An 18,169-nucleotide genomic window follows, 5' to 3' on the forward strand; every position below is an offset into this window, starting at 1 on the left:
CGGAACTCTAATCAGGTTCCCCTGACCTCACAGTCTAGGCCTTTAACCACGGGTTTTGTCTGTTTCTCCTCCTCTCTCCTCCCTCTTTAGGAACAACTGAGCTGGGGAAGTAGCTGGCCTTAGCCAAGCAGCAGTAATGCCCCCTTAGGCCAGGTGCTATGATACCTCATGGTTGATGACATGTGACAGGGGGAGGGAAGCGCCCACGGGAAGCAGAGCTTTCCTATCCCGGCATCAGATTTCCACCCAAACATCCCCAGGCAGCCGCTGCCGACTCCTTCCAGAGTGCAGCAACCCCCCCCCCAGGTCCTCTCCAGCTGTCACTTGCAGGCAAGGGGAGGTTTCTGCACAGTCTGCATGGAGATGGCGGCGGGGGGCCTCCGGCTCCTACAGAAAACAGCCGTTTCTGCTGCGCTTGCTGGTCAAACTGCTGAAGATAAGCTGGACTTGCCTTCACGCCCACCAATGCTCTCTTTCACCTCCACTTACTTTTATATTTATTTTTAAAAACTTTTTTATTTTTTTAAATAAACTTATTTATTTATTTATTTATTTATTTATTTATTTATTTATTTATTTATTTATGTTGGCTGCATTGGGTCTTCGTCACTGCACGCGGGCTTTCTCTAGTTGAGGCGAGTGGGGGCTACTCTTCGTTGCGGTGCGCAACGAAGGGGCTTCTCATTGTGGTGGCTTCTCTTGTTGCGGAGCACGGGCTCTAGGCACACGGGCTCAGTAGTTGTGGCTCGCGGGCTCTAGAGCGCAGGCTCAGTAGTTGTGGCGCACGGGCTTAGTTGCTCCGCGGCATGTGGGATCTTCCCAGACCAGGGCTCGAACCCGTGTCCCCTGTATTGGCAGGTGGATTCTCAACCACTGCGCCACCAGGGAAGCCCTCCACTTACTTTTTTAAATCACAGAAAGGTTTTCTCATATCCTTTCCCAGGGGGTTTGGACCTGCCTGGGGACAAAATCCTTCTCAGGAAAGGCAGAGGCCTTCAAGGGCTTCGGAACGTGGCATGACATCAGCCCCATGGTTCCCCTGCCCCGAGTGCTGCAGCATCTTCTTTTTTGGAGAAGGGGGATTAGGGGTGGAGGGAGGAATCGAGTGATCCCGTAGCCCCCGAGAACTGACCCCACGCAGGAGTCATCCCATTTTACAGAAGAGTCGACTTAGGAATCTCGACTAGGAGTCAGGCTAGAACTCAGCCTTTCTCCCCTCCCTGGATCGTACTGTGAATAGCCAAGATGGTGAAGGACCCCTGAGCTGCTGGAGGAAACCCGGGGCTACTCTGGGACCTCTCCTGCCTCTCGGCCCTGGGGCCCCAGGACTCCGTTTTGTATAGCCCGCAGCAGAAGAGCTCTGGTAGGGCAATCCTGCTCCAAGACTCCCGTTTCACCTCCCAGGGCCCCCTTCCCATAAAGCCTTGGCGATGCCCCACCAGAATCATTCCCGCCATCGTCAATATGAACCATGTAATGAGCATTTTCAGGGCGCCAGGCTCCACGCTGAGCAGTGAGGGTCTCTGTCCAGCCTCATGGCAGTCCTGGGAGATGGGTGTCACCAACCCCATTATATGGATAAACAAATCCATGTTCAAGGAGGTGAGATGACATGTCTAAAGTCACCCAGCCAGTATGGGATGGAGCCAGGATTCAAATTTAGGTCTGTCTGGCCCCAAGGCCCATGCTCAATGCTGCTATAACCACAATGTCTCCAGGCAGGTGTTTCAGCCTCCACATTTGTATATTAATGATAATGTTCCCTTGCCTCCTTTAGCCCTTTAATCAAATACCCTTTTAAAAATTTGCTCCCAACACTCCTTTTCCCCTTCCCTGCTTTAGTTTTCTCTGCAATTACCTATCACCATCCAACATATTACATATCTTACTTTTGTAGTGTATTGTTTCTCTGCTGCCCCCCAACTTGAATGTGGTCCCCATGAGGTCAAAGATTTGGGTTTTTTTTTTTTCACTGTTACATCTCCAGCACATTTCCAGCATCTCCAGAAAGGGCTGGCACATGGTAGGCGTTCAAAAGATATTTGTGAGTCAAAGAAACTGAGTGAATCCACCTCTTGTATTGTCAATGGTTTCTTCAATGTCCCTATGTTATAAACGTTTTGAGGACAGGGCTTGTATCGGATTCACCTCCACACAGTCCCATAATAGAGCAAAGGGGTTTGGTCTGGGTGTGGGAATGAATGAAAGGGATGCTTTGCCACTCTCTTTGTCTCCCTCAACTTCCAGTTCAGACATGCACAATCTCCTTCATGGACCACTGTAAAACCCTCCTTCCTGTCTCCCTGTATCCAATTAGGTCTCCTCCAAATCCATTTCCACAGCATACAGTGTCAGAGACTTTTTTTTAAACAGAAATCTGACCATGTCACTGCCCTGCTTAAACACCACAGTTGCTCCCTGATGTATATCCAAGCTCTTCCATGCAGCTCTGAGACCCTTCCTGCCCGGCCAGCTGAAGCTCTAGCTTCCTCTCCCACCATGGTACCCTTTCACATTATCTCCACTAACTCCTATCTGCTTTCCTCCCACGTGGTCTTATGCCTTTGCCTATGCTTTTTCCACCTCCTGGAATACCATCCTCTTTTATTCTCCTCTAAGCGCCCCCTCTCCCCCCAATCCCATGGGGTTAGTGAATTCCATTCATCTTTCAAAATTCAGCTCAGATATTCCTTGCTCAGGAAACTTCAAAACTCTCCCAGATGATGTAGTTCTCCTTCTGTGTTGTCTGTCAGTCTAGCCTGACTCCTAGTCGAGATTCCTAACTTGACTCTTCTGTAAAATGGGATGACTCCTGCCTGGGGTTGGTTAGGCAGCAAATTCAACCACCCAACTACTATGGACTGAATGTTTGTGTCCCCCCCAAATTCACATATTGAAGCCCTAATCTCCAATGTGATGGTACTAAGAGATGAGGTCTTTAGGAGGTGATTAGGTCATGGGGGTGGAGCCCTCATGATGGGATTGTGCCCTTATTAGAAGAGACACAAGAGAGAGCTTACGTCCTCTCTCCCTGCTTTCCACCCAGTGAGGACATAGCAAGAACATGGCCATCTGCAAAGCAGGAAGCAGCCTCTGACGGAACCCAGCCACACTGATGGTGGACTTCCCAGGTTCTAGAGCTGCGAGGAATGATGTCTGTTGTTTAAGCATTAGGTCTATGGTAGTTTGTTATAGCAACCAGAACTCCTAAGACAACAACACAGTTGAAATAAGGGAAGAAAAGGCCCTAGACCCACCAGTTTACAGCACCTTTTTCTATACTTTACAAAAGGAGAAAAGCTCTTCAGTCAGATTATACTGATTCTTCCTTAGGAAACAATGCATGTATATTGGGTAATTTGCCTTCCCTGACTTCAGCCAAACACACACAGCAAATCAGAATTTTGCTGGAGGAAAGTACACTGGCTACTTGAAGCGGAAAGACAGATTTAAAAGAACTCTAGACATAATAATCTACGGTCATCTAGTATAATGGTGAACAGTTTCACATATAACAACAACTTTTAGGGTCATCATGTATTATAACATTTTATGTTGCTCTTTCAAACCTCAAAAATGATATACCATACTGGTTTTTATTAACCAGACAAGAAAGAATAAAAATAGTAAGTTTTAACCTAAAGGCTAAAATCGGAAAAGAAAAATCTTCATAACATAAAACTTTATCACTGAAATAGTCCCTACATGGAATAACCCTAAGAATAAAACAATGATGACACAGTAACTATTGTATGTGTGTTATTGCTGCTACTACTATTGAATACTTCTCCTCATACTCCGAAGATGCCCTGGAGGGTTTATGCAGCATAATAGTTAAAAGCATGGGTTCTGAAGTCAAAACGACCTGGGTTAATATCCCAGTTCTTCTATTTCCCAGACCTTGGGCCTGTCATTCATCTTTCTGTGTCTCATTTTGCTCATCCTAAAACAAGGATAATAATTCTATCTCATCCACAGGCTTTGTTGTGAGAATGAAATGGGTTAATCCATGTGAAGTGCTTTGAACGAGGCTTGGCACATACCGAGTGTGCGATGAATTAGTAGTTAAGCCACAGGAAGATGTGGCTCTGGCATCCTTGGAAAGCAGGCAGGATGATGTATGTGCAGGAAGGAGATGCAGAGTCTGTGAGCTTTGAGGAAGGCCCAGGGGAGGACTGGGTAAAGGGCCTCCTGCCACAAACCTCTGCATACCCCACCGCAGCCAGCTTGTTCACTGTAGCCATAGCTTTCCTCAAAGGCGCTGCATCACAGGAGACTTTAAAGCACAGCAGGCCCTCTGCACACCCCGCTCTTGGACTGCTTGGTACCTTTCACTGTGGCAGGCCCCTTGTTAGTAAAGAGGGAGCTGATGAGTTGCTGCAATCTATTTAGACTCATTGAGCACAGGAAGTCACATGACTCCCACCCATCACTAAACAGACATGTACTGTTTGGTCAACCATCATCATCATCATCACCAACCTACATTTCCTCTTGGCTTCAGCCATTCTCTATCTCTTCCAAGCTTCTGCTTTTGCTTTTCCCGCTGCCTGGTTGCCCTTTCCCCAGCTTTCTCCAAGTCAGAATTCCTGCTAAACACTGACACCTCCCCTCAAACATCACTTTTCTTCTGTGAAGTCACCCCAGCTAGCTCCCCCAAGAGTTTCTCATAGTGTGGTCGGCCAATCACTGACACAGAATGATTTGTGGTGCTTGCTGACCACAGACCTCCTACTTTTGGGGTGGGAACCCAGTCAGCTGCATTGTTACCAACCCTCAAACGGACTCTAATACACACTAAAGTTTAGTGAGGCTTCCCAGAGAGTTGGCCTTGCACAACTTATACTTAGCCATTTCTCTGTCACCTGGGCTCCCCCAGGACTTTTCACATGAACTCTGAGAGCATACCTGGTCATATTCCAGGTGAACTGCTTACACTACATCTCCCCTCACCAGACTGTGAGCTACTTGAGGGCAGAGAACATGCCTGAATTATATTTAAATTCTTGGCACCTCCAGCAATGTTGCCATCCTTGAATCCTCTTTTCCCTCACATTCCATCCATCACCAAGTTCAAATGGTTCTACTTCCAAAAAAATTTTTTTTTTACCACTTTTTCACCTCTTCTACCCCAATGACCTTAGTCCAAACTGCCATCATCTCTGCCCATGGACTACTGCAATGGTCCACTTGCTGATCCTTCCAGTTTGACCCTGGTCCCCTACAACTTCCTTGCCACAAAGCATTCAGAATGATTCCTTAAAAACAAATCAAACATTTACAAATCACATATTCAAGAAAGCACTGATATCCAGAAAATACAAAGAATACTCAAAACTCTAGAGTAAGAAACACAAAAGTAACTTAAAAAAAAATGGGTAATAGACCTGAACGGACACTTCACCAAAGAGGATATAAGGAAGGCAAAAACACACATGAAAAGATATTCAACATCATTTGCCATTAGGGAAATGCAAATTAAAACCATGGTGAGATACCACTAAATGGCTAAAATAAAAAATACTGAAAATGCCAAGTGCTGACAAGAACACAGAGCAACTTGAACTTTTATACACTGCTGAAGGGAATGCAAAATGCTACAACCATGCTGGAAAATAGTTTGGCAGTTTCTTATGAAATTGAATGTAAATTTACCATATGTCCCAGCAATCAAACTCCTAGGTATTTATTTACCCTAGAGAAGCAAAAACGTATGTTCACACAAAAACCTGGACACAAATGTTTATAACAGCTCTATTCATAATTGCCAAAAGCTGGAGAGAACCCAAGTGTCCTTCAAGGGGTGAATGGATAGACAAACTGTGATATGTCTATTCAATGGAACACTAGCCAGCAATAAGAATGAACAAACTCTTGACATGCCCAACAACATGAATGAATCTTGAAGACATTATGCTGAGGGAAAGAAGCCAGCCTTCAGAAGGTTACATACTGTATGATTCCACTTACATGACATTCTCAAAAGGACAAAACGGTAGTGAAGGAAAGTACAGCTGTAGTTGCCATATGTTAGAAGTGGGGTGTTTGTGGTTACAAAAGGATAGCAGGAAGGAGGTTTTAGAGGGAAGAACTGGTCTGTGTCTTCACTGAGGTGTTGGTAGTTCCACGAATCTATACATCTGTCAAAAGTCACAGAACTCTATGCCAAAGCAAAGTCCATTTTATCATATGGCAATTAGAAAAATAAAATTAGTTGAAAGAATAAGTCAAACCATGTAACCGCCTTGTTCGAAACCTCCAACTTAGAATAGAATCCAAACTTCTCTCCACAGCCCATGAGTCCCCACCAGATCTGGTTTCAGGTACCTCTCAGGTCACATCTTCTCAAACTCTCCCTTCTTGTGCCTCTCTACCTACCCCGAGGCTCACTCACTATTTCCTCTGCCTGGAATTCTTTTCCACAGATATTTCCAAAAACCCATTTCTAAACCTCCTTCATGCCTCTGCTCAAATATCAACTTCTCAGAGAGACCTTCTTTGACTAACTTTTCTATAATGGCATTTCCACTGCCCTTATACTGTTTCATTTTAATTCATGGCACTCATCACTAACTGACATCTCACTGGGTGTGCTTTATGGTTATTTTCTGTTTCCCCACCAGAATCTAAGATCCACGAGGGTAGGAATCTTGTCTGTACCGCTCATCCTCAGCATCTAGGGCATTGCCTATCACAAGATAAGAGCTCCATAGATATTTGTTAAATGATTAATGAATAAACCCAAGATATGAATATTCAATGATGGAATTCCCAATGCTTTGAACTTGGAGACGTACTTTGGCTTCTTTGTAGCATCCCTCAAATCACCTGCCCACTTGGCCTCTGAGAAAAGCAGCCCCAGCCCAGAATATTTAGTTAGCTATTGGTGCTTTAAAAATGATTTAAGCTCAACATCGCCCTTCTAAGTGCAGCCTTCTGGGTGCTTGGTTAGGCAACTGGCATGAGGATGAGCTAGGATAGGGCAAGGCTGTAAGCACACTCATTCTTAGAGTAATGCCACATGGGGTTTCCTACGGGCTTGTGAAAAGCCATCTAGAAGTGGGCATCTACTAATGTGGGCAAAGGAGTTGGAGGTGAGATTGAAGAAAGAAAAAATATACCACCTCTCCTCAACACCCTTCCAAGGAGAAGCAATAAATCAGCACTTAGAGGACGCCTACTCTACATGTTCCAGGCACTCTCTAAAGGTTCTTATTGAATCCTCCATCCATCCTGCACGGTGGGGTCTATGGATCCCATTTTCATAAGTGAAAAAACCCAAACGCGGAGAGGTTAAGTAACATGCCCAGTGTCACGTATCTATAGGCAATGGCCGGTGCTTTGAACTCAGGTCTGTGTAGCGTCCATCTCATTCTTTTCCCACTTTGAATTTTAGAAGCAATAGTCAGAGGCATGATGGTGAGCACTGTCCAGAGAGCCAAACAGACATGCCAACCTCAAGCAGGAAATGCCAGCCTGGACACAGCTGACCAGGTTCCTCACTAAAACTTTTCAAAGACCAGCATCGGCAAGTCTGCTAAAGCAAGCGGCTGAGTACCTTCCAGTAAAAGTGTACTCAGCGTCTGCTCTGTAACTCAGATCAGGGTACCCACATATATTATCTCATTTAATTTTCATTATCATTTAAAAAGAGTTACATGTATGAAGTATTATAGGCTGTTTATCCAAAACAATGGCATAAACCCTGGAAGCAAACACGAACACCTTGAGAATTCTCTATTTCCCCACTTTATGCCAGTTAGAAATTTTGCAGTTACCTTCAAGACAGAGAGTATGAAACCCCACAACTGCATATAAATTTCATTTTGTGACTTCTTTTAGTCTTGGTCAGTGTTTTACATACTAGTTGGCATAGGAATTATTGTTCAGAGTTGCATACACAAAAACCACGTATAATGCAATTTTGGGGGCAGTGAAAATATTTTCAAAGGTATTTTGGTTATGAATGATTTCCACCCCACACTATGGCTTTGGAATCTAAATATGAGTAAGACGCAGCTCACCTCTACCTCTGGCCTCCTCTCATTCACTCCTGCTTGATAGGTAATCAAGAAATCTTAGATCCAGAAAGGAAATTAGAGACTACCAAATGCTACTCTTTGCCAGGGCAGCAATGCCTGAAGGTTACCACCACCCACTTCTGATGACAGTGGTCCTACCCACTGGACCACGGCTACCAACAGCACACTCTTCCTGCACTTACCTGCTGCCCGCTCCCCTCCACATCCACCCATGGCTGCTAGCTTTGCTCTCCAGCCCTGCGGAACAATTATAACCCCTCTTTCCTACGATAATCGTTAAGATATTTGAGGCCTGGTATTAGGATGATTCTTTCTTAACGTTATAGTGATCAAGAAAAGAGTCACGTATCTGCACTGCCCTTTTTAATAATAACTTGACGGTTTTTATTTCTGGGTGTACATCTCTGCACATCCAAGATACTGACACCCACCTCCCCACAAGGTGGCTCCACTGACTAGGTCCTACCTTTTGGGAGCTGTGCCCTGGAAACACGCAGCCTAGTTGGGAAGAGAAAGAACAGAGATCTCATGTCATGTGGCAAGTGTTCTTACAGTGGTATAAATTAGGTGCCAGCCACATGCGGAGACAAAGGGTCAGGGTTGCAGCCCTTCCACTGGGAAAGATTGCTGACCTGTGAACTAGACGCTCCTGAAACACAGCTTGCATCCTGAGTCTCTCCAGGGAAACCGACCAGGTCTCCCGCTTTGCTTGCGGGATGCTTTGCATCCGTGTCTCAAGACACCTGCCTCAACATCAAGCGCACAGTAGGTGCTCAACGAATCTTACTCCAACCCTCTGGCACTTCAAAAGGGCCTGGAGGTAAGAATAACTAAGTTGAAATGATCCCAAAGTTCTCAAATGAAGGTTTAAACAAACTCTTTACTAATAATACCACTTCAAACACCTAAGGCAAGGAGTCATCCCTGCCATCTGTTGACTCACTGAGTGATAAAGAACAGGTAACCTAACTTCTCTAGACCTTCATTTTCCCAGATATAAATTGAGAGGCCTGGTCCAAAGGATTGTAAAGTCGCTTTCAGATCCAGGGACCGTCTGCTGTCCCAGACAGTAAACTGGATAATCCACAATAATCTGGCTGAATTAATGGATCTGAAAATCAGTGCGTGATTTCTAGTAGAATGAAGAGCATGCAAAGAAGCAAAGGTAGATAAGGATTCCAGCTCCAGCCCTCCCGTTATTCTGCCATGTACCGCCATCCCAGTATAGTGACCAGCACAAATACCCGTGTCAACATTTACTGAATGATGATCTTGGGTAGGTCACTGAACTCCTTCAACCTTGATTTTCACATCTTTAGATTGTTCATCCCACCTCCTCCCAGGTCTACTGGGAGGGTTACATGAGTTAAAATGTGTGTGAAGCCCCCAGCACCCAGAGGACACACGCTACGTGTCCCTTTATGCAAACATCCTTTACCCACACCCAATGCACTTCATCAACAGACTCAGATTCTGAGGCTTTTCATGATCCAGAGCACAGACAGCCAGAGAGGAAGGGCTCTAAAAGTCAGCTAGTCCAACCCCCTCCTACCTCTGTGATTGACAACGAGGGAACTGAGGCTCCGAGAGGCACAGTGACCTGCCCAAGAACCTACATGTCAGGCAAAGCCTGACCCAGAACACAGCGTGGCAGACGCCAGGGGTCATACAAGACATGGAGAGAAACCTTTGCAGGCTCTGCTCTCCCTAAAGAAAATGGGGACACTCCATGTATAACCAAATTCTGAAAAATAAAAACAATGGAACTTTTTATTTACCAGTTTTGGGGAGGGCTGCAAGAGAGACCTAGCGTCATAGTTTATCCATGAAATGCAAGGTTTCCCTGAATTCCCTGTGAAATGAAGGGTAGAGTTTCTTGCTATCAGCCCTTCCCAGTTACTCTGCTCCCGTTTCCCCTCCCCATTTTGACTTTTTTCAGTTTATACACCTTGAGGCAGACATGCTGCATTAGGATCCTCTCCGGGCAAGGTGAGAAGTCTCAGGTCAGGGCAGTGACGCATGCCCCCTTAAACACAAACAGGAAAATCCTCACAACTGCACTGTCATGGTACAAAAAGAATCCCCTCCCTCCCACCACCCCTAAGAGCTCCAGCATGGGACGATTAGGAACATGCCCAAATTCACGAAGGCACACCCATAACTCAAGGGTCAGGGATCCAAAGGTCCCCCTAAAAAACACAACCAAAAATCCCTGAGACCATTTAGGTATTTCTGGAGAAACCTCAGCCCAGAGTCCACCAAGGGCCACTCAGCTGAGTGGGAGCACTGAAGAGGAAGCCCAGACAAGATACAGAAGGGCCCGGGTGACAGCTGGCTCAGGGAGACAGTGCTAACCTGACGCCCCCCCCTCCTGCCCCAGACCCCCAGAGAAAAGCTTTTCTCTCCCAGAAGCATTTGGCAGAAAGCTACTTTGAGAGCACGCTTGTGGATAGTGCCTGGCCAGCACACTCCCCACCAGTGTCTCCCTAATCCAAGCCCCACATTGTGTTCTTGAGTAAATAGACACACAGAGGGAGACCTTCCTGGCCCAGCTCACACCGCACGTGAGGGCAGCTTTGCATGGAGCGTGTGCCTGTTTCCTCCCACTGCCCCAAGGCTCCTCTCCTCCAGGTCCACTCTTCCTTCCAAAACCCGGGGCTTACCTCCCGGTTCCGAGGATCCCGCCAGGTTGAACAATGCTCAGAAGCAGGTGGCCATTTAGCAATTCATCCAGTGGGACCTCTTCGGGTCAGAGCAGCTGGAGCTGTGCCCATCCCCAGTGGCAAGGAGAGACTGCGGCCTGGAACTTTGAAAGGGCTCTCTCTTCCCTAAACAATCCTGATCATCCCCCCCTCCTCCTCCCCCTCCGTAGTACTATGGAGACACGTGCTCTGCTTGGGAAGAGGTAAGGAGGAAGGTGCAGCTATTTACTGGAAGAAAGGCAGCAGCCAGCTGAGCCATGCTACACACTCACACCTAGCAGAAGGGAAATGGGGAAAAAATAGCTCTGTGTGCTGCCACGGAATTATTAACCCTTGGGCTCCAGCTCTACTCCTTACACAGCTGAAGCAAGAGAAACAATACACTTAACCAATAGAGTGCCAGCCAAAGGCATTACATCATCGGTCAGCACCATCATTGGCTAATAATTCCTAGAAGGCATTATCTGCTTCTAGGTGCTTAACCCTTTTGTGTACATCATAGCAAAGACTCAAGCATTTGGTCTAAGCCAGTGGTTCCTGGATCTTGCTTTTACCAGGATCATCTGGGGTGCTTTCTAAACATACAGATTGCTATGTTCCACCCCAAACCATCTGAATCAGATTCTGCAGAGGATGCATGGATTTCTGTATTTTAAACAGTGTTCAGGGTGTGGAGACCACTGGTCTATTCAGAAAGGCTTCCTCTCCAAAAGATAAATGAGACGACGTTTTTCTGAGCATTTATGATGTGCCCAATACATTACTACATCATCTCATTTACTTCCTGCACTAAGCAGTGGATGTGACTGGCTCAATTTCACAGATATAGAAAGTAAGGTTCAGAGACTAAGTCATTTGCTCAGAGATGGAGCCCGGCTTTGAAAGCCAGGCTGTTTGCACCATACCTTGCTACTCCTTTGAAGCTTCCACTTGAAATCAAACCAAGCTATTTGTCTACTTATTGCCTCCAGGGCTATAGAAAAGATAGACATTCTGGATGAGCTGGAAAATGCCAGTAACATGTGAAGAACTGGGGAGTGAAAAGAATAGGGAATTCCCATAGCAGGTGTTCAGGGATCATGAACCTTCCAGAGAATCATTCTCTTTCTCAGGCTCACTTCTTTTGCTTCTGCTACAAATCTCTGCTTAGCTGTCACTTTCTCTAGGAAGCCTCCTCCCATCCCCAAATCTGGGAGAGACACCAGGCTCCTATGGTGTCCTGTATCAGTGAACTGCAGCTGCTTGTTTACTAGGTAAATTCCACAAGATTAGAGCCATTTCTACCTTCACCAACATATGCCCAGCACAGTGCCTGCCACATGTGAGTACTCAATCATGACTGTGGAAGGAAAGAAAGAAAGGAGGGAGGGAGGGAGGGAGGATGGAAGGAGAGAGGGAGGAGGGAGGAAGGGAGGGAAGGTCTTTGCTGAAGTTCTAAATAGCATCACGCTGAGGTGGGAAAGGCAAAGGACTGGAAGCCAGGGGAATGACGTGAACAAATTGTCTGACTTTGGGCAAGTCCATTCTTAGGGGGCCTCGGTTTCCTCACCTGAAAATGAGAACACCTCACGGGCACCTTCCTCATAGGCAGTTATGAGGATCAAATTAAAGAATGATCCAGCCTCAGATGTGCTCCTCTACACTCTCTCCCCCTAGATTTCACCTATTTTACTGGCTGACATCTAAGTGCTGACAACTCCCTTATTTATTTCTCCAGTCCAGATGTCCCCCCAGGCTCTGTGTGGATGTCTTCCAGACCATCTCCAAGAGAGCGTGTGGATTTTCTCCCCTAACCACACAGCCTGTTCCGCATCTCCACTCTCTGGTGCTCCCATCCACCAACCTTTTTTTTTTTTTTTTTTTTTTGTAACTGGGGTGAAATTCATATAAAGTAAAATTAACCTTTTGAAAGTATACAACTCAGTAGCATTTAGTACATTCACAATATTCTGCAACCACCACCTCTGTCTAGTACCAAAACATTTTCATCACCCTAAAAGGAAACCACTTACCCTTTAAGCAGTCATGCCCCACTTAGCCTTCTTCCCCCTCCGCAAAAGCCCCTGGCGAACACCAACCTGCTTTCTGTCTCTGTGGGTTTGCCTAGTCTGAATACTTCATAGAAATAGAATCATGTAATATGTGACCTTTTGTGTCCGGCTTTCTTCACTTAGCATGTTTTCAAGGGTCATTCACATGGTAGCATGTTATCAGTACATCATTCCTTTTTATGGCTGAGTAATATTCCATTGTAAGTATTTACCACATTTTGTTTATCCATTACCCTGTTGATGGACATGTGACATCCACCCAATCTTGAACCATACACCTGGGGGGTCATCCTTGATCCTTCCCTTTCCCATATTCCTGACACCTAACGTATCAGCAAGTCCTGTCCATGTAACACCCCAAATGCGGCTCCAATTCTTCTACTTTTCCAACACTACTGCTCCCCTGCGGCCAGGACACCAACACCTCTCTCACCAAACCCCCAATTTGTGACAAGATCCCATTCTTCTCCCTACTCCGTTTTTCACCTGGTAGCTGCATAAACCACACCATCCATTCACTTCAGCAATATTTACTGAGCACTTTTCTTCACGGAGCTTGCCTGCCAGAGGCAGGACAGACAACAAACAATTATATACTGTATTTATAACACCAGGTCATTACTAGGCTTAAAATCCTTCACTGACTCTTCATTGCACTTGGAGTAAAATCCAAGCTCAGCATGGCCTTCCAAGGCCCCATCTATTTCTCCAAATTCATCTCAGGTTGCTCCCCAATCATGCTGTGCTCCATTCCTCCACCTCATGGTCCTTGAACAAGCTGTTCTCTCTGCCTCTTGACCTTGGCATTGCTGGATCTTCCTCATCCCTTAGATCTCAGTGTAAATATCTCTTACTGGTGATACCACTCTTCTAAGCAGATCTACCCTTCATTCACTTCACTCATTCAATAAATACATGCTGAACACTGTGCTAGGATAAAGTGATGTATGATCTCCTGGAGCCTTTAGTCTAGTGGGGACGACCAATGACAGGGAAGTAAATAAAATGTATGAGCAAGTGTGATGAAGGGGGAGTAAAAGAGAGGGGAACTGCTTTTCACAGGATGGTCCAAAAGGCCTTTCTGAGGTGGTTATATTGAAACTGAAGGGTGAGAAAGAGTCAATTGGGAAGACAGCCTGTTACTCTCCATCACACCCTGGCTATGCAATGGTCCATCCTTCAATGTTTGCTTTGGAGGAATCAAAGCATTTAATGTCAGTCTCTGTCTCCCCTAACAGACGGAACTGTATTCCCAGCGCCTAGGACAGTGCCGACCATTTAGGAGACACTCAAAGCGCATTGATGACTTAATTATTAATTACTTAATCAATCCACCAATGAAATCACTTCATAGACTGTAACAAGTCATTATCGTTTTTGCTGTTGTTGTTATTGTTATTATTTTGTGGCAAAAGGACACCTACTCTGTTGGGTTTTAGAAAACACTGGGGCAACTGTAAAATGAGAATAAAAGTACCTAAGTTGGAGTATTACTGGGTAGCTAGGCGAGAATGCGTATGCATAACAGACACTCAACAGTAGTCCTTGTGGCCATTATCATGAAAGGTTCTTTCCTCACAGAAGCTGATCTACTCAATTCAAACTCCAAAATCCATTTTCAGGCACAGGCAAGAAGTTTAAAGGTGAGAAAAGGAACACTTCTTAAATGGCTGCTCTGTACTCCACACCTTCTGTCAGTCACCTCAGCCACTTCCCAAGCCCACCCTGTAAGGTGGCTGCCGGGGTACAGTTCTCAGTCCCCCCCAGACCGAGGCACCTCTTACTCCCTTGTGCCGGCTGCTGGGAGTGTTGGCTATGCATGGCTCCCAGCTGAGTTCCGCTTCAGGAACTGTCCTGCTGAAGGGACAGCCAAAGTTATGCCCCCTTCCCTGGGGGCAGCCTGCCCCCACTGGCTGGTCAACATGGGGTTTCAAAGGCCTGGCCCCATGCCTCAGAAGATCAACTGAGGCCTCTCTTGCTCTGCATCACAGACCAACTTCTCCCTCTGACCCATCCTGCTTCCCTCACCACCCCCTCCCTTGGAGAGTGAGACCATTCCCCAAGAATCCTCCTACACACAATTCTCAGAGCCTCCGAGTCTTTTTCCAGGGAACCCAACCGATGACAGGTGGGGATGATGACTTCCTTTTAAATCAAAAAACTGAGGTTCAAAAAGGCTGACAATGTCCCAAAGACACATGGCTAAATTGACTTTCGGGTCTGACTCCTCGGCAAGACCTTGCTCTTCACGACAGCCTCTGACAGCTGAGGCTGTGTCTCTGTGAAGCAGAAGGAGGAGCCCAGGGAGAGGGGAAAACCACATCAGAAACGGCAGGCAGAGGTACCCTTCACAATCCTCCAGGGGGCATCCCTGATGACAAGGTCCAGGTCAAAGCCTCCAGAAACAATATAAAAATGACCTGCAGGTTGCAGAGGCAAGCAATCACATGGGCAACATCTCCCTGCCTGAATGATCCCCTGAAAGATCCATGCCTGGAAGCCAGGGAGCAGGGCTCCTTGGCAGATGGGGCTGCCTTTAGGGATTAGAGTATTTGCAGCCCCATCCAAAATATTGACTACAACTTACCAGCTTTCTACTGCTCCAATCCCCATCCATTTTCCACAGAGCTGCCAGAATTCTTCCACTGCCCTTCTTGACCCCAGGACAATGTTCTATATAGTCTAAGGCTGCATTTTAAGGTCTGTGCATGTTTTAGCTCCTGCCATGTTAACAGCTCATTTCCTACCCACCTTTTGTGGTCCTATTTGATTCGTTGACACAGGATTATCTGATGTTCTAAGTCAGGATACTGGCCTTTTTCAGTTTCTTTACCTTTGCACAGGAAAATCTATCTGGAATTCCTGCTATCTCATCACACAAACACACACACACACACACCAGCCCACACAGCTTTCAGCCTGTCAAACCCTCCGACTCCTCCAGTCCCCACTCAATAGTCACCTCCTCTTGGACGCCTTCCTGGCTTGCTCATGGTCCTCCCCTCCCCTCCCCTCCCGTAACATCCCCTGTACTACAGCGCACTGTAACTGTTCCTCGTATTGTCCTTCTTAGCCCCAGGAGCTCCTCCAAGGCACTTCTTCCTGACCCTAGGGCTTAGCACAGTGTCTGGCACGCAATAGGAACCCAATAAATGCTGAATAAATAAATACACGGGGCGCTGCATAAAGTGCTAGTCTCTCTGCTCTTAGCTTGGCCAGAAAACCGCTCTGAGATTTTTCCCCTGAGTTCCAGGAGACCTGGAAATAGGAAATGGCATGCCAAATCTGACTCCTAGCCCCGGGGCAACAGGTCAGGAGGCGTCTGAAGACCTAGGCAGAGCGAAGTCCGGCCCCTGCGGTCTCCAGCTACCCGCAAGCTCTTCCCTGGGCCCCAGCGCTGGGTGGAGATTCTCTTGAAGCCACTATCCTGAGACTCTCTGGCTCCCGGGCCCCTCAGGCATCCCCGCACGAGGACCTGTCTATCCCAGGGTCGGCCCCGGGACCGGGCAGCAGCAGCCCGGGGAGGCAGCGTGGCGCGGCGGCTCCTCGCCTCCCTGCCGGGCCCCTCCGCGCGCCGGCATCCCGCGCCACACAGCCGGAGCGCCCGGGGACGCAGCCTGGCGCCAGGACGCCACCAGCAGCCCCGGCGGGAAGTGGCGGGGACTCCCTGCTGCCAGAAACCCCACAAAGTCTACTTCGCTGCGGGCTCTGCTTACCGTGCGAGCCGCCAGGAACCAAGAGCTGGGTGGGTGCCTATGCCGCGGCGTCCGCCTGCTGATCCGCTCGGGTCCCGGAGCTCAACCTCCGCACCCCACTGCGCGCTAGCGTCTCCTCTCGGCCGCGCGGCCTCCCGGCGCCGCAGCGCCCCATTGGCTCGGGCAGCCAGGCCCCGCCCACAGGAGGCTCCGCCCCTGCCGTCCCTCCTGCCTTCTCCCACCCAGCTCCTCGTCTCTTCAAGGCGGAAAAGTGCTTCTAGACTCAGCTCTCACACGGCTCGGGCAGCCGAGAAAGGTAATAATTCCCCATCCCAAGAGCGTCTAGACGCCCCTCGGGGAGTGTGAAGAGTGCAGAATCCCTGGAAGCCAGCTTTGAGAAAGTCACCTGACCTCCCTGGCCCTCAAGAGGCTCCTTCAGAAATCCCACCGCAAATGTCTCAGGCCGTGTGCTAGGCACTTAGCGCCAGGGGTGCATCGGGGAACTAGACAAAGTCTATCGCCCACATGGACTTTGCATGAGGTAGGGGTTGGGGAAGGCTATATGCAAATAAACACATAAAAAGATAATGTCAGATTGTTGTGAGCATTATGGGTGGGGGTGATTAAATAAGAAAGGGGGCCGGGGATGCTATAAATGGGATGGTCCCGGAGGCCACTTTGAACCAGGAGATGGAAGATAAAACGATTCCAGGGCTGGAGGAAGAGCACTGAGGACAGGGAGCAGCAAATGCTCCGTGGTTCTGAGGCTGGAACTGTAGTCTAGGATGGCCCAGTGCAGTGAGCAAGCGGAGAGTGGGCCATGGCCAGAGAGGTGGACGGGAGCTAAGTCACCCAGAGCCGTGTGCGCCAGCGTGAGGAGCTCCAGTTTCGTTGTAAAGACAAAAATAAGCCAGTGAAGAGTTTTGAGCGGGACTGTGACAGTTTTAAAAGACCACTCTGGCTTTTTGTGTGGAGAATGGATTTTAGAAGACAAAGAATGGAAACAGGGAGACCGGTTAGGAGGTGTCTTAGTCTTATTCTGCTTGCGCTGCCATAGCAGAATACTATAGACTGTGTGGCTTAAACAAAGAAAAAATTTTTTTTAATTTTTATTTATTTATTTTTATTTTTGTCTGTGTTGGGTCTTCGTTTCTGTGCAAGGGCTTTCTCTAGTTGCGGCGAGCGGGGGCCACTCTTCATCGCGGTGCGCGGGCCTCTCACTATCGCGGCCTCTCTTGTTGGGAGCACAGGCTCCAGACGCGCAGGCTCAGTAGTTGTGGCTCACGGGCCTAGTTGTTCCGCGGCATGTGGGATCTTCCCAGACCAGGGCTCATACCCGTGTCCCCTGCATTAGCAGGCAGATTCTCAACCACTGCGCCACCAGGGAAGCCCAACAAAGAAATTTATTTTCTCACAGTTTTGGAAGCTAGAGGTCCAAGATCAAGGCACCAGCAGGGTCAGTTTCTGGTGAGAGCTCTCATGCTGGCTTGTAGACTGTTGCCTTCTCCCTATGTCCTCACATGGTGGGTAGAGACAGAGCAAGCTCTCTGGTGTCTCTCCTTCTAAGAACACTAATCCTATTGTGAGGTCCCCATCCCCATCATCTCATCTAAACCTGATTACCTACCAAAGGCCCCATCTCCAAATACCATCACACTATGGGTTCGGTATGAATGGGG

General features: G+C 47.6%; 1 protein-coding gene across 2 annotated transcripts in view; it reads right to left on the bottom strand.

Annotated features, from left to right (window-relative positions):
• Positions 1 to 16,640, bottom strand: part of SYN3 (synapsin III) — a 452,132-nt gene extending 435,492 nt beyond the window's left edge. For both annotated transcript variants that reach the window (XM_082348950.1, XM_082348951.1), the window contains exon 1: positions 16,512 to 16,640. The gene's annotated coding sequence lies outside the window, so the exon portion shown is untranslated. The remainder of the gene's footprint in view (positions 1 to 16,511) is intronic.
• Positions 16,641 to 18,169: the final 1,529 nt, after the last annotated feature.

The sequence above is a fragment of the Balaenoptera borealis genome (genome assembly GCF_965194805.1).
Source record: "Balaenoptera borealis genome assembly, chromosome: 13".
NCBI classification, from domain to species: domain Eukaryota; kingdom Metazoa; phylum Chordata; class Mammalia; order Artiodactyla; family Balaenopteridae; genus Balaenoptera; species Balaenoptera borealis.